The 15,301-nt window shown below is 41.1% G+C and overlaps 1 long non-coding RNA gene across 1 annotated transcript; it reads left to right on the top strand.

The window, feature by feature from the left end:
- The first annotated feature begins 9,320 nt into the window (after nucleotides 1-9,320).
- On the top strand, nucleotides 9,321-15,084 carry LOC115597483 (uncharacterized). Its single transcript, XR_003987108.1, has 3 exons — nucleotides 9,321-9,370; nucleotides 12,721-12,763; nucleotides 14,677-15,084. It is a non-coding gene; the product is annotated as an uncharacterized LOC115597483 (long non-coding RNA).
- The last annotated feature ends 217 nt before the right edge of the window (nucleotides 15,085-15,301 follow it).

The raw sequence follows: 15,301 nt of genomic DNA, 5'->3' as shown, positions 1-15,301 counted from the left end.
CAATAAGGTCACCTTCAGGTACATCATGGTTTGTTCTTGAGTGTGATTTATATTCTGTAGTCTGTAGTGTTTTTATAAATACGCGTCTGAACTGTAAAAAAAAATGTTGCACAAGGACATTCAGTGGCGTTGTTTATAAACCCTTATGTTAATAATGCCTTGGTTGCTTCAATATTTTATGCCATAATATCACATATTGATTTTATACTAACATCCATACTACTTTATTTTATAAATACAGCAACTCATTGTTTCAATGAGTAATTAGAGCTACCAAATGACTACTGAAAACAATGTGAACCCAAATGAGACGCTGGAAGGGGCAAATTAGTTAACACCTTTTAGCTGTCGTAACCATGACTGTATATATTTATATTTCAAGAACGGAATGAAAGAAAGTTAAAACTTGAAATTGAATTAGAGCAAAAATCCAGAGGGAAGAAAATGTTGTTAATTGATTTGGTTTGGTTTTATTGTGTCAAACGTTTTCTGACTTCAGCTACATAAATGCAACAGTTTGCTGCCCTAAATTGGCATTGTGAATTGAATATCTTAAAGTTTTCAGACTGTTGGTTAAACTAAACCAGGAATTTGAAGATGCTACATTGGGCGTCTGGGCTATTCTAATGGCAAATAATCAGAAGACTGATCAATAAGATTCAAGTTTCGAAAGCTTTATTGTCCATTAATGTGGGCAAAAATGGAAATGTGTCTTTTGATAGTGCACTGCTCATTTAAAGATACATACTGTGCACGTGAGGACATCACATGCACATAAAAGACAACACATTATGTATGGCAAAATGTCATGCAGTAAAAAGTGGAATGCTGTTTCCTAACAATTAAAGGTGCTATTTGTTAAACTCATAAATCTAATTTTCCTACAAAAGGCACCTTTAAGAAAAGTAAAGATGAACCAAGAGCAGTACAAAGAAATGAGATACTGAACATGAAGACGATATGCTGGTTAAACTCAGCGAGTCCACTGGCTCAACACTGAATCAATGATTTCTACACTGAATCTGAGCATATTCCACAAATTTTAAGTATTTAAATGGCCAATCTCCTGCATTCACACTGTAAACATGTGCAGACGTACTGTAAGTGCAGAGCTGTTCAATTGTATCAATCACATTAATAAAGTCCCACATGACAAACACAGACATCTGTACGGTCCGACATTCCTACAGATACAATCAGAGCAGATTACATTTGAGGAACAACACATGTGGGTGTTCAAAGCTCCTTCACAGGCAGTGATGAAGGATCAGGGTTTTTCTCAGAAGAGGAGACAAAAAAGGCTCAACCTGTGTTTTATAACAACACGCGCTTCATGGATTACTTTCTGTTTCTGTAATGAAAGTGTTTTTGTTTTGATTTTACCGGCCCCCAAATTTCTGTAACAGTTGGCTGTAGTAGCTTATCTCCCGGTGCGGTGCGGAGAGAGGGAGGGAGGGAGAATTAAATCTTGATGTTACGCAAGGTGAAGGTGAAGCCGTGAGTCACAAAGGATTGTCGAGCGGAAGGCCAATTGTAAACAAGGGGATGATTTCGGGGAAACCAGACACTTGTTGTTTGCCCTGCAAGAATTTGAGTTGCCTTGTCCTGAGCTGACACTGCTGATGAAAAAATAAAACAAAAATAAAAATGGAAATCATGCTTGGCCTCAAGTACAAATGTTGTAAAGTCACTTCTCTTTCACCCAACCAAAGGAAGGCAACTGAGAAAGAAGGAAGACTATCCAGACTAAACAACACAAACAAAGAAGACGTGACTTTAAAACAACTCTCTTCTCATTCACAACAGTGTTTAACGCTTGTGGTGCACTTGAGTTCTTTCTTTCCTGATCCTACCGTCTCAGGTGGGTTGGGGGTTTTGTGTCAGCCAGTGCAAAAGTCAAAATGAAACAAAACTATCAGAACAATCAAGCTACAAAAGTTACCGTTAGAGTCCTGAAACCTGCAAGTGATGTTGCATTTTCTTGCTTCCAGTTCCCTCGTCTCTAAGTAAGAAGGTGGTTGAATGGGTCCTCGGTTGGAAGCCTGAAATAAAATCTGGGAGAGATCTTCAGGTTTGGTTCCAAGACATCAAATATGCCAGTAAAAACCACTGCAGTAATATATCATTTAGGCCAAAACAGTTTAATATAACACTTCTCTAATAGGATTTTTATTTCTGTGTCATGCCAATATCTGGCCCATCCCACATGGGATTACAAAACAACATCATCATCCGGTAATACATAGCACCATAAAATTAATAGAATTTAAAAAAAAAAGTAATTGTACATTCAAAAGTGTGCAGTGAAGAGAACTCTTACAACTTTTCCTTGATGTAAAGCTTTTTTTTCTTCTCTCCCACTTTTCTCCAGCTAACCGGTCTAAAGGTTTCTTACCTCGTAGCCAACGTAATCTCTGTGCATCATCTATATTCACCAAAACAATGCCTGTTTTTATGTAGCTTAACCAAGGTCTGCATCGTTCAGTCAAACAACACGTTGAACAAATCCGCATTTCAAAGTTCGCCCATGAAAACCATATTTATTGACTTTCCTGCTGACTCTGGTAAAAAGGCACCTTCATGGTCATTTCTTACAGTGAATGTGAAAGAGCATGCAGTCAAGGTTACCGTCATTCTACTATAAAGATTCATTTAATAGTCATTTTACAACCCCTAGGGCTGTAGAGCGAAAATTGGAGTTGAAGTCCGTTTAAAAAAAACTAAGTATTTTATTATTCATGCGTCCTGATGTCTGAAGAGTTAATACAATCACATGCACCTCCACACTAGAAGGTTCTCTTTTTTTTGTAGCTAAGCCTGGCCCGAGGACAACTCCATGTGCTCACTGTGAACAACTGATCCACTGTGCATTCTCAGCCTGTAATCACGTGGATAATCCTGATAAATGAATATATTCAAATGATTAATGAGTGAAAGCTAGTGCACAATAATTGGCTCCCATGTCCCACAACCAAAGGACACAAACATATGATAACATCAAGGTAATTGGTGAGGGTTTCAGATATTTAACTGACCTCTTAACGCATTATGTTCAGGACAATAACAGAAAATATGTTAATAGGGCATTTATCTTACAGACCCGCTAACGTTCGGGAGCACAAATCAGTCACACCCTGGAGCCCAGCTAAAACAAAACAATCCAAATTTAGAAACCAGACAAACAACACTACAACCAGATGATACTACTAAAGTAACGCTGAAAATATGCAAATTACACCAGATAAGAATTTACGTACAGTGGGTAAGTATGGAAATACCTTATAAATAATCCACTGTTGCGTTTAATTAATTTGAGTCCTGGGGAGCTCTGCAGTAAAACAGTCACTGGAGCATTATGCACTCATATTACAAATCCATAGATCAGGAAGAAGAAAGCCTCAACGTGTGTTTTCAAGTCGATGTGATGTATGCCAACATAATTCCAAAGCTATAACAGCTCTTGGACGCCGGATGTGTTTTACAACGGTGTCTTCTGCAGCCTGGTGGGGGAATGAGACGTGTTAGTGCAGCTGCCAATCTGCCCTGAGTAGAACGCTTTAATGTGCCGTGACCTCGGTGATAATAAAAGATTATCAAAGCAATTTCTCACTTTCTATCGTTCCACTTTCCACATATTAACCATGACCCAAAGTGAACCTGATGCCAAGTGCGACTGTGCGACTGTTGGGGTGTCAATAAAAGCCCTGTAATTTAACCCTCACTTAAGTAAAAATAGAAGAATTAGAAGCAACATCTAAGAGAAATATTTCATTTCACTGAAAAAACATTTTCTGTCACTGCTATTAAATCTGATGTTCTGGGTTTAATATTATTCATTCATTATTAAAATGCAGCATATTCTATAATATCCTGGTATGTTTGTAGTGTCCCTATCCTGTGAGAACTATGTATTTCTAAAAAGTCCACGTTTAATGAGAACGTGACGATGCATTTTCCAGATAAGATTTTAAATAGTTATTTGGCCACTAAAGTAACACTTCATCCTTCAGTTTAGGGTCTGATTGATATATCATTCAGCTGATTTTCTCACATGTAGATCAGTATCAGTGTATGTGTTGGTTACATGAAAACCTTCTTTATAGATTATATTAAGAATATGTTATGAATGGGGTGATTTATAATCATTGACTTTCCAGTGATGTTCAAACAAAGTTTACTGTTAAACTGTTAAACACTGCCTCCTTCACGTATCTTTGTAACAAAGTGTTTAAACATTGCAAAATATTTGTGCATAGTGGCTGATATAATGCTAATTGATATCAGTGGTGGCATCTTCCCTCAAAATCTAGTGTCTGTCAGGCTTTACTTCAGTTTATCAGAAAATCTCAGATTCAAACACAACAAAAAATGTATGTGGTTTTCACTTGACCTGATGGACAAGTAAAACTGTAATCTGAGAAGTAACTAGTAACTAAATCTATCAGGCAAACATAGTGGAGTAAAGAAAACAAATATTTGCCTTTGAGATGTAGTGGAGAAGTAGAATAAGGTTGCATGAAATATAAATACTTGAGCAGAGTGCAAGTAGCGGAAATGTGTACCCAAACACAGTATTTGGGTGAATGTACTGTTACATTCCACCACTGCTATTATGAAATCTTCCTGCTTGAGGTAATGTGAGCTTCAAGTTGCCATTTTCCACAAATGAATAGGCTCAAAAGGTGCAAGGGCACAAATAATACATAACTCTCATATAACCTTTAAGGAATGTAACGTAACATCGGCTGCATTTTTTGGTTCGTGCATTGGCAATGCCCAAATTAATTCGAACTGATCCAGGTCAGAGACCGCCCTGGTCTCTCAAATCCCGCAGCATCTCCTGGGCTTGTGTATCGAGCAGTATTGTTGCCAAGCTGTCCTCGCTTGCCCTACCTGACTCACAGGTGGCTCGGTGCCAGGACTGACAGACTGCTGGAAGGGAAACCTGCCACCATCTGGAACATCGCGGGCTGCCAGTAACAGCCACAGCCAGCTCACAGACGCAATGTTACATCGCCCCGCTATCTATCTATCTATCTATCTATCTATCTGTCTATCTATCTATCTATCTATCTATCTATCTATCTATGTTTGTGGTGGAGAAAAAACAGTTACACGAGGGTATGGCAGAAAGCACACAGGGGACGGGGGTTTTGTGGTTATGGCAGTGCTTTGTGCACATTTTGTGTGTCTTTGTTGTGCGTTATTGCATCAATCACTCACAATTGTCATGCTGTTATGTCTGTACCACCAACAAAGTGCACAACATGGGAAGCGACGCTGTTAAAAACGCTTCAGGGCAATTCAACAAAAGATGGTTTTCTCGGTTGACAGGTATCTTAAAAAACTGAAGTGCGAACAAATTTCAGCTCCTCATGTCACAATCCAATTCGCCTCAGCTATTGCCTCACTATGCTTTTATTGGGAGAGCTAATGATGCTCACACCTCGTATTCCTCGAGGCTGAATAACAACACGAAGCAGGGGACTGAAAGAAAAACTGATGTCAGAAGGATTTATTAATAAGATACATGTTCTGTTCGTTGAGTAATGTATAACGTTCATCTTTGGAGTCAGCTACACTGTTATTTCTCGCGCATGAACGACATATTTTTGAGTAGGACGTGAGGCAGTCAAGGAGAACTTTGGAGATCTTGACTCCAAACAGGTGATCTGGTTTAGGGTTACTAAGGTTACTAAGCATTGTGGTGCAGGACACTTTAATTCATCATAATGTGATTTCCTCCGCTGACTTCACATAGAAAAGGGGGTATTTTTTAACTGCATCAAGGCCCCAAAGGCACAAAGTTTCTCTGAGCTGTCTTTAACACTTACCGTGGATCAGTGGTGTCTGTCTATAGGATGCATGGTGAGAATGTAACGCCGCACATAAACTTTGATGAGGCAGAGCTGACATTAGAGTATAAAAAATGCAGACTCTGTCAGCAGAGATCCTTATGATTTATTTCCTCGTGTAATGAAAGAAAAAAGTAAAAATAATCCGGTCAAAACATGTGCCGCGGTGCTTCACTCACCTCAGGGGCCCTCGTGAGATGCAGCCAGCCGCTTTGAGGTTTTCCAAGCTTGAAGTCCTGCCTTGATCCTACAGGGGGAGGTGTTACACTGCAGGGACCGGGGCCACAAGCCTGTGAGGAAGGCGAAGATGTGAGACGGAGGAGAGGGCAGCTGAGGTGAGTGGCGGGGCGGCAGCCGCAGCCTAAAGCCTCACCACAGCCCCAGCAGGGTAATCTAATCAGCTGTTTCAGAGGCTCGCTTGGCCCTGTGCATCTCTCTCTCACTTCCTGAGTATGAGAAGAGCTCATTCCTCGTTTTCAAGTGATGTGCCTCATCTCATTATCTTCAATCGGGGTATGTAGAGGTTTGAAAATAGCTGATAAACACGGACAGTTTTTTCCCCCTGCAGGAAGATTTGGTTTTGGTTTATTTGTGCTTGTGGGTGGTTTTAATCTTTACTTGTCTTGTGGGTTAAATTGCCCTTCATATGAGGGATTCCTCCTGCTTCAGATGATGTTATTATACTGCTGTTTCCATTGCTCATAAAGAAAATGCTATCAGCACACTGTATTTAATCTAGAGTTGCCGTTATCTCTGGTGCAATTTGATATGAAGATTCAGTCATGATTGCACTGAGACCCACATCTATACAAAGCTTTGATGATGATGTAAAAGAAGGTAAGAGCTTCCTCGAGATTTTCAGGCAACACAGGTGATAACAGGAAGACTTCTGTCAGTCTTTTAACAAAATGCACAGCAAGAAGCTTAAAACTACAGAATATTTCATGTCAGCTGAACTGCTAGCTAGTACGTTTGAGAACGCTATTGTCATAGCAGTGTCCTCCAAAAACACCAATAAGGCAGAAACATAGCACATCCTCAGGAAATCCACAATGAAACAGCGATCTAATCAAAGAATTAAGCTGGAGAGCTCATTAAAATAATTTCTCACGCACCTTCGCTTTGCCAACAACAAAAGGCAAATCTTATCCCCAAGCATTCAACACATATATCTGCTAATAACACGATTGATTTCAGAGGCGTGTTTGCTGATTGAGATGCACGGCATCAAAACGTCCGTTGTCTTGGTTGTGATCTTGAAAAGTGGCGATATTTCCAACAGTATGAATCAGCTGAAACCAAACATATCCCTAAATGAGAGTGGAAGTCCCTCGATTAGACTGGATCAACTGGTTTGTGTTAGACACACAACACACAATCAGTTTAATTATCTACACACCAGTGGTTTTTGATTACAGGTTGAGGGCTCAATTGTGATCTCCACCGAGTAGGTTATGTTTACCCCGTGTGTGTTTGTTGGTTGTTGGTTTGTCGGCAGAGTTAAAACAAAAGCTACTAAAAGGATTTCCCAAAAACTTGGATGAATGATGAGTCTCGGACCAGAATAGAACCCATTTGGTGCCGATCCTGATAAAAGTATTGATCCAGGAATTATCCCTAACATTTCAAGATTTGGCTTTTTTTTTTTTACACATTTCAGTTACTCAGTTTCTCTGGGAATAATGCAGGGATCTTAATGAACAAATCTGAGGTATTTAGGTGTCTTGTTTCTGTGAGAGAGTACAATTTGATTCGGGTCCATATAAAAATGTATCATTCTTCCAAAAGTCATAGATCAAGACTAAGTGGACGAAGCAGGTCGTTGAGGTCATTTTGAAACAGTGACCCAGTGACTTAGTTTGTCAACCAGACAGCACTGAAAAGTTTGTTTTTCAGCTGCGACATACCACACATTTCGGTCACAAAAGAGTCAAGATTTTTTGTCAAACTTAATGTATACTACTGCCGCTAAGATACAAATGTGGTACCTTCTCCCTCATTACTGCTGTTTGATCTTGTAATGTTGCTTTGTGGGTGGAAGCGTCACATATTTCTCTATTATTTGATGAGCGAAGGTTCTGTTAAGTAATCAGACTGTGAACGCCATCACAACGTCACACCACTGTCCCATGCTGCCAGCTTACGCCGTATCACCTCTGTTGCGGCTCTTTTGCCACCCCCTTTGGTGGATCAGTAACTTTCACACAGATGTTGAGGAGGAATATTGGCGCAAGATTCCCACCTTGAAAAAGCAGTGTGAACAGGACTACTGTTTCCCACGAATTACACAACTGTCATGAGTCTACATGAGTTTTAGTTAAGGTTTGTCATAAGGTAATATCTAATTTGATAATAATTGCAATTAGCTAGTTAATGTCAACAAGATTTCATCAGCTGAATTTACTATAACCAGATGACTGCATAAACCTTAGATAATTGTGGTATTCGGCGTGTTTTTGGCATGCAAAGTTTATTTTTAAGCTCAGGATTTGTTTAACAGGCCCCAGATCTTTGTGGTGGAAGCATGCAATCGCCATTTCAGACGTTGTCCTTCTTTCCTGGCCTGCTTTCTGACATAACTGACTCCCTGTAGGATGTCGAATGAGTTTCTCAGAACGCCGCACATTCATGGAAAAACGTATCTGCACTCTCCCTGGATATATTATATAATAAACTGTTTTTATTTTTATTTTATGCAGTTGCTATCCTCGTTTATTTTTCCACTTCTGACCACAGGAGCACAAAGGACATCGTGAATGTTTACATTCTGTCAGTCAGTGGTGGAAAAAGTACTCAGATCTTTACTTTAACAAGAGTAACAAAACTATAATGTACAAATACTGTTAGTCCTGAGCACTGGCATCACAATATATGAACAGTGCAAGAAGTAAAAGCTTCACGGCTTCTTCCATAATGCATGTTGTTCAGCTATAAACATTGACGTTTTAATGTGTACATTAATGGAGCAGCTGGCAAAGGTGGAACAATCTGCTATAATATACATACTGCCGGCTCTCTGACGAATCATCGCTCAGCCTTTATGATCATCTTCTGCACGTTATTAAAAAATATGACATAAGGTATTTGATTATGTTTTAAACTGAGCGAACAAAGTAAGTTATCAAAAAATGTAGCAGCAGTGTGATAGAAAGTAGAAGAGCCTCTGAGGTGGACTTCTGGGGCAGAACATGGAAATACTGAAGCAAAGTGCGAACGTAAGTACAGAACTGATCCGCATCAGACGGTGAGAAACATTTAAACATTGAACATAAACTCCACAAATATAGTCTATTTCAAAACTGTCCCGGTGTTCACGCGCTAACAGCGCTGTCTGTCTCTATTGGGCGTTCCGTGAACCACGTGACCGTGGCGGCGAGATCAAATCGCGACTCAGCTGATCGGTACCTCCTCAGGTCAGCTGATCAGTACCTCCTCAGGTCAGCTGATGGCCCACCCCCAGGGAGACTGTTTGCTACCTGCCACTGTGAGCTGGGCTGCAGAGACACTGCAACAAGGTAAGTCTTTGCTGCTCACGCTGCCATATGTGTTAATTGTTGATGTGCTCAGCTGTGGTCAGTGTTCATGCTGCTTATGCTGTTAACATCAGTCAGCTGATTGTTTGCTTTGGTGTTAATTGTGAATGATTTAACTTTTTGGAGAAGCTTAGGCCTGTTGTGTAGTGTTGGCTGTTGAGGTGCTTCGCCTCAGTGTTTCCATTTTCTGCTACTTTCACTGCCAATACTCTCACTCCACTGCACAACTTTACCTACTACTTACCTTGCAAGTTGAGAATATTCAGTGCAGATTGAACATCGATACCGATAATCGAAAAAAATCCTGAATATCGGCCCCGATAATCGCCCAGGCCGATAATCAGTGTAGCCCTAGTTATGGCCTGAATTAGTTTTGGGCACAAGTCTATTTTTGTGCAAGACAAGAAGTCCTGTTTACATTTTTATACACACTGACATTCAGCTTGTTCATATCATAAAGTTTTGACCTCTAACATGAAGCTGACAACCATCACTACTGAATGCTTTGCTTTGCTGAGCCTGATGTGTACTTGTGTGGGTGGAGTCGCAGCCTGGATATGAAACATAAGCATGGTTAATTATCATTACTTTCATGCAATGTGTGTGTGGCTGTTGTTCAAGCTGTCGTCTCACTGAGCTGATCGCATGGTGAGATGTGTCTGTGTCCACTGGGCAAACCCTACATTACATTGAAAGCTTTTCCTGGTTATACGGTGCTTGACCTTATCGCTGTGGGCCGATATCCAAAGAGAGTAGCGTGTTTGACAGCCTGACAGCCACGGCCTCAGCTGACATTAGCGCATCTTCAGCCAGTGCCGCGCTCGTTCACGGAAAGATGAATCCTCCTACGTCAACTTCTTCAGTGACATCTTTATGTAATTAATCAGCTTGTTGGACACACAGCTGGGCTGTTTTCACTGCCTTGGTTGATTTTTATCTCCAAAACTCATCCACTGGCTGCGTCTGAAATTTCAACATGCTCTTTTCAATGTTACATGAATTCTATACTATTTATAGGGAAATATTACAGTTTGCATGCCGTGCTGTAGTGACAACAATGTAACAGTCAGTGCCATTGTTTCTTCTTCTTCTCTGGGTCAGGTGGGTTAGATGCTGCCGGGGCCTATTGCTGTCCTCTGTTGCTTGTTATTAATGTTCCTTTTGACAATTAGTTAAATTTTATAACCAGTCCAGCACTGTGCTTAATATATTCAATCAGTTTCTCCAGCTGCTCGAAGGCCTTTTGAGGAGCTCCTCGTTTGGCGCTCATATTTGGTGAAGTGAAATGACATTTTAAGTACCAAAAAACTCAATTCGAGGTTCCTGCTACCATTGTTTGTGACCCTAGGCGTGACCCCTGCAGATAATTAAGTCGTATAAAATAGAAACATTGTTAAGTTTAAAGACATCGAGATGTGTCTCTAATCAACCGTGTAACAGACTTGTTCAGTTTTATTATAGCGGTTTAATGAACTTATCCAAAGCAAAGCTGCATGAAAATCACTGAGTGATGACCTCTTCAGACGTGAAATAAACGAGGCTTAGCATCGCTACATCCTCAATGAGCTTTTGTTTTGCATCCTGCTCAGTGGGTTCATGAACTCGGAACAACCAGGACACGGAGTGCTCGAGTAAGAGCAGAATAAATTGGATAAATTAGAAACACATCTCCAGATGTCTTTGCATGGTGTTTACAAGCAACTTGAATTAAATGTTTTAAATCTCTGTCATTTCGTTCGCGCTCGGGTGTGTTGTAAGCTAGATCGGGAAAAATGGGGCGTGTGGCCGTTCGGGGGTGGCGCTGAGTGTAACTCGTAGCACGGAGCAATCAAGAGCAATCCTGCTGATCAGCCTCAGGTTAGTGAGTTCACGCGTCCTCGGAAGGGAGCCAACAGAATCCACAACACTGTATAATTTTGATAGTCGCCATTAAAGAGGAACTTCACATTGTTAATGTTTTTTTTTTATTGTACGCTTAGGTAAAACATTCTCTCGCAGAATTTGATGATGTAGTTACCCTTCGAGAGCATGACTCAGAAGAGTTCTTTTTTCAGACCTACCCAAGGCTCCGAAGCCTGCTGGAATAAGTTATTGCTGTAGCGCTAGACTGGTTGTCAAAGTTTAGCTCCGTCCCGCAGAGATCTGGACTGAGCACATTTTTATCGTCTTGGATCTGTCTTGATACAGACGGTACAGCTAAAATAAGCTTTCTCTGGGTTTGATGATTTAAGTACACATCTCACCATAATATACAACAAGAGTTAAGTCGTTTTTTTTTTTGACATTTTAATGAAGAAATGTTGCATATAAAATACTCAAATGGTGTCCTTCAACCTTGCCTTTATGCACACATTCCCCCCCCCCCCCCAAAAAAAAAGAAAGCTCGGAAGTGCAAATAAATGTTCGAGGTCGACGGGTCATGCGGACACAGCTGTGAGACGTGAGGCTGCACAGGGCACTGGCGCAGACTGCTGCATGGATTAACATGAGAGGATGTAACACATTCTGTCTGCAAGCTATGGAAAAATCTGTGCTTGGTGCAACACTATCACGGCCTCATATTTTCTTTACCATCATATTATCTTTAATATCACAATCCGAGTCGTATCCATGGAGTTAACTACTACATGTAAAACTGACATGTACGGAGAACAGTGTGTCAGACCCATTGAAAATAGATCCGTGCTGCTTCCCTAACGCACATCACAAGATGCAAAGTAGGATGAAGATGTACGAGATATATAAGATGTTATAACTAGGTGTCTCCAGGACCACATTTTGCCACAGGCACCGGCTCAGAGGGTGAAAACAATACCAGCCAGGCTATTGCTGCTTGTAATAAAGGTACTGATAAAGTGCTAACTGCTATATATTCAGTGGGTGGGCAGCCAACTTGCTGAGTTTTTTTCTAAGCACTACTGCAATCCCTGTCCTCATGAGACTTTTCATAAAGGTTTTATGAAGTAAGGTATACACATTTTACATTTAGAAAGAGAAAGCACCCTTTTTTGGGGGATTCAGAGTAAGTGTTAGCAGATGACTTGAGGTATCTTGGATGGATGCATTCCTAGTTTTGAGATCACTGGCGCATATGATGATTATTTACTTTTTGTGTAAATGTATCTATGGAATTTATTCCTAGATTTATTCCTAGAAAATTATTTGTTTGTGTCAGTGGCTCGAGTCGTGTCCCCCTTCCACCATTTCTGATTCCTGTCATGCGGATACATCATTCTGTTGCTGTCGAAGCTTTCTGCATGCTAGCGTTACTGATCGACATTTCAAAGTCAATTTTGCCAAACAGAAATTATAAACCTCTCTGTTTTCCACAGATGAATGTCGCGGCGATGGGGAGAATGTTCGACATGCTGACTGGTGATTATCTGGCATGCACTCCTCCCACATGCAAGCTGTTTTCTTTTCTGACATTTCCTCTATTATAGCGTTCGCGTCTCCTGCTGATCTATCCATATGGTTCATTTGAGTTACCGCACATGTTCCCGCGCTCGGTCCCTCGCATATCTCGCACGTCGCCCTCCATCGCTTTCCAATCTGAGATGAAAGAGAACGTCGACGGCCACTGAACAGAAAAGAAGGGCCTGTAATCATATGGAAGCTTGCGAACTTTACAAGCCGTCTGCATGACCGACGTCTGAAGATTCGAAAGGCTGATGCATACTGATTTTTATATGATTATCGCTTGAATGTAGGAGGGTAGCGGTTTGAGCTGTAGGTAACACCTTAATGAGAAGGCACGGTGTTCACACTCTGTCGAGTGGTAATGATCAAGTACGCAGAATAATATACATCCACATCCTACATGGCGTGGCATACTTGCAATTTGAGTTTAGGCGTGAAAGCTGAGCTGAAAGCCGGAGTCGTTGAGCTACTCAGATGCCCTTCCATAACCCACAGTGTCTCCCGAAATATGAGGATGTGGGTTAATTTGTGTGTTTTTTGTTTTTTTTATTAGGTGCAAAAGGGTACTATTTTCTTTTACGAGCCAAATATCCTGCAGATTTGAATTAGATTTGAGGCCGCTAATGATGGGAAGGATGTAAAGTTCATTCATCACCGACTGTCTTGTTTTTAAGGGGTTGCGTGTAGTTATTAAATGTTTATATACCTCTTTGAAGGAGGCTTTTCAGAGAGCACAGATGCACACATTCTTTACTGTAATTGAACTCAGTAAGGCAGTAAACTCTCACATCCATAATAACAGAGAACGTATATATATCTCCAGCGTTCTTGCATGTGGAGGTCTTGCCCCAACGGCAACAGGAACAGTGAGAAAGCGACTCGACGACTAGCGCCGAGTGCGCGTGGCTGTCGTCATTTGGAATATGTCGCGGAGGAGATTGCAAGAAAACTGACAAACTAGCCTCTTGGGTGGCACTGTCGACGGGAGGAATTCATCACGGCATTCCCTCTGCGGCAGAACACGTAGTCATTGGTGTTTTTCCTTATGTTGATGTGAAAATAATGAGCACGACCGGCAGTAAACGGCTCGTAAAGTTCAGCGCGTTCTTAGAAATTGTTAAATATGATGCTGCGAGCAAATGCCTACACACTCGCTGCGTCTCCAGGTGTGCTCGTTTAATGTAAACGCCAGATGATGGCGTGGACATCGTCCGTTCCATCATCATTAACCATGCAGCACAGATGCTGAGTTTGTGTGTGTGTGTGTGTGTGTGTGTGTTTGGCCTGTTGATATTAAACATTTGAGGTGTCTTCTCTTTGATATTCATGATGGAGCGTGTAATGTAAGCTGTGTAATATTCTGCTTGGATCACTTCATGGTATTTGTCCAAGGCGGTTCAATGCTTTTGCCCCGTCACAGCAGGAGGATTCTGGGTTTGAATCCGCTGGCTGCCGGGTGCCTTTCAGTGCTCGTCTCCCTCTGTGTGAGCTTCCTCTCAGTAAGCTGGCTTCTTGCCACTGTAAACTAAAGATGTGCCTTTAATGCCTACCAATGTGATCAGTATCAGGCATTTTGTTCTCGAGTTACTTTTCTTTATCTCGTTGTTAACTGTTCTGTGATGGTATTTGTGTCCGATGAATTCTTTGCAGGCACGCATGTTTTAATTGTAAATGTAGCTCAAGGTTTTCAGTCATCAATTATCTGACCAAACCGTGCTTTAACATTTAATTATTAGGGCTGCAAAATAACATTCCCATCTTGGCAGCTGTTGCGTGTGGCCATGACATCACTCACTCACTCACTCACTCAGACATTCATTAAATCACTGTGCTGTGCCTAAACCCCCATGTCTTTCCTTCCTCATCAGGCTGACACTCTCAAGCTGACACACTCAGGCTGACACACCTGCAGCAGATCCAAAATGGCTACCGCCCAATTACCAGCCTGCTATATAAGCCAGCAAGTTCAGTTGCTCGAGAGACACAGACCCAGCAACACCTTAGTCCCACATTATGATTTGTTAAATACCCTTTTCTTTCAATAATCTTTGATTTAGTTATTTATTTTGGCCTGGAGATGGCCGGCAGTCCTACTTTTCCGTTTAGTTTTTAGTTTATAATTTGGTTTTGTCAGGCAGGGAGGGGGGCCAGCTTGGACGTCCCTATAGGGGGTGGCCTGGTCCCCCCTCCATTTTGCTGAGTTTGGCCGGCATCTCCAGGTCCCTTATGGTTTGCTGACTTCTTTAGTCCGGTAAAGTATTTATATTGCATCCCAGTTATGGTTTCATTAAAGAATGTTTATTTCCTTGTGGGAAAAGTTGGTTAATAAAACCCATTAAAACTTCCTATTTTCTGGTGTCCTTCTTTTATTTTGAGGTCTCCAATTTGAGCCCCTGCTTAATTTATTTAATTGTTTGGAGGCCGTAACAGCAGCAATCACTGCAGTGTGTCACTGTATGAGTGCTGTCAAAAATATCGAAAGTATCTATACAT

This window comes from Sparus aurata, chromosome 16, assembly GCF_900880675.1.
Source record: "Sparus aurata chromosome 16, fSpaAur1.1, whole genome shotgun sequence".
Classification (NCBI taxonomy): domain Eukaryota; kingdom Metazoa; phylum Chordata; class Actinopteri; order Spariformes; family Sparidae; genus Sparus; species Sparus aurata.
The sequence above is the reverse complement of the archived record's forward strand: the minus strand, read 5'-3'. Positions and strand labels throughout refer to the sequence as shown.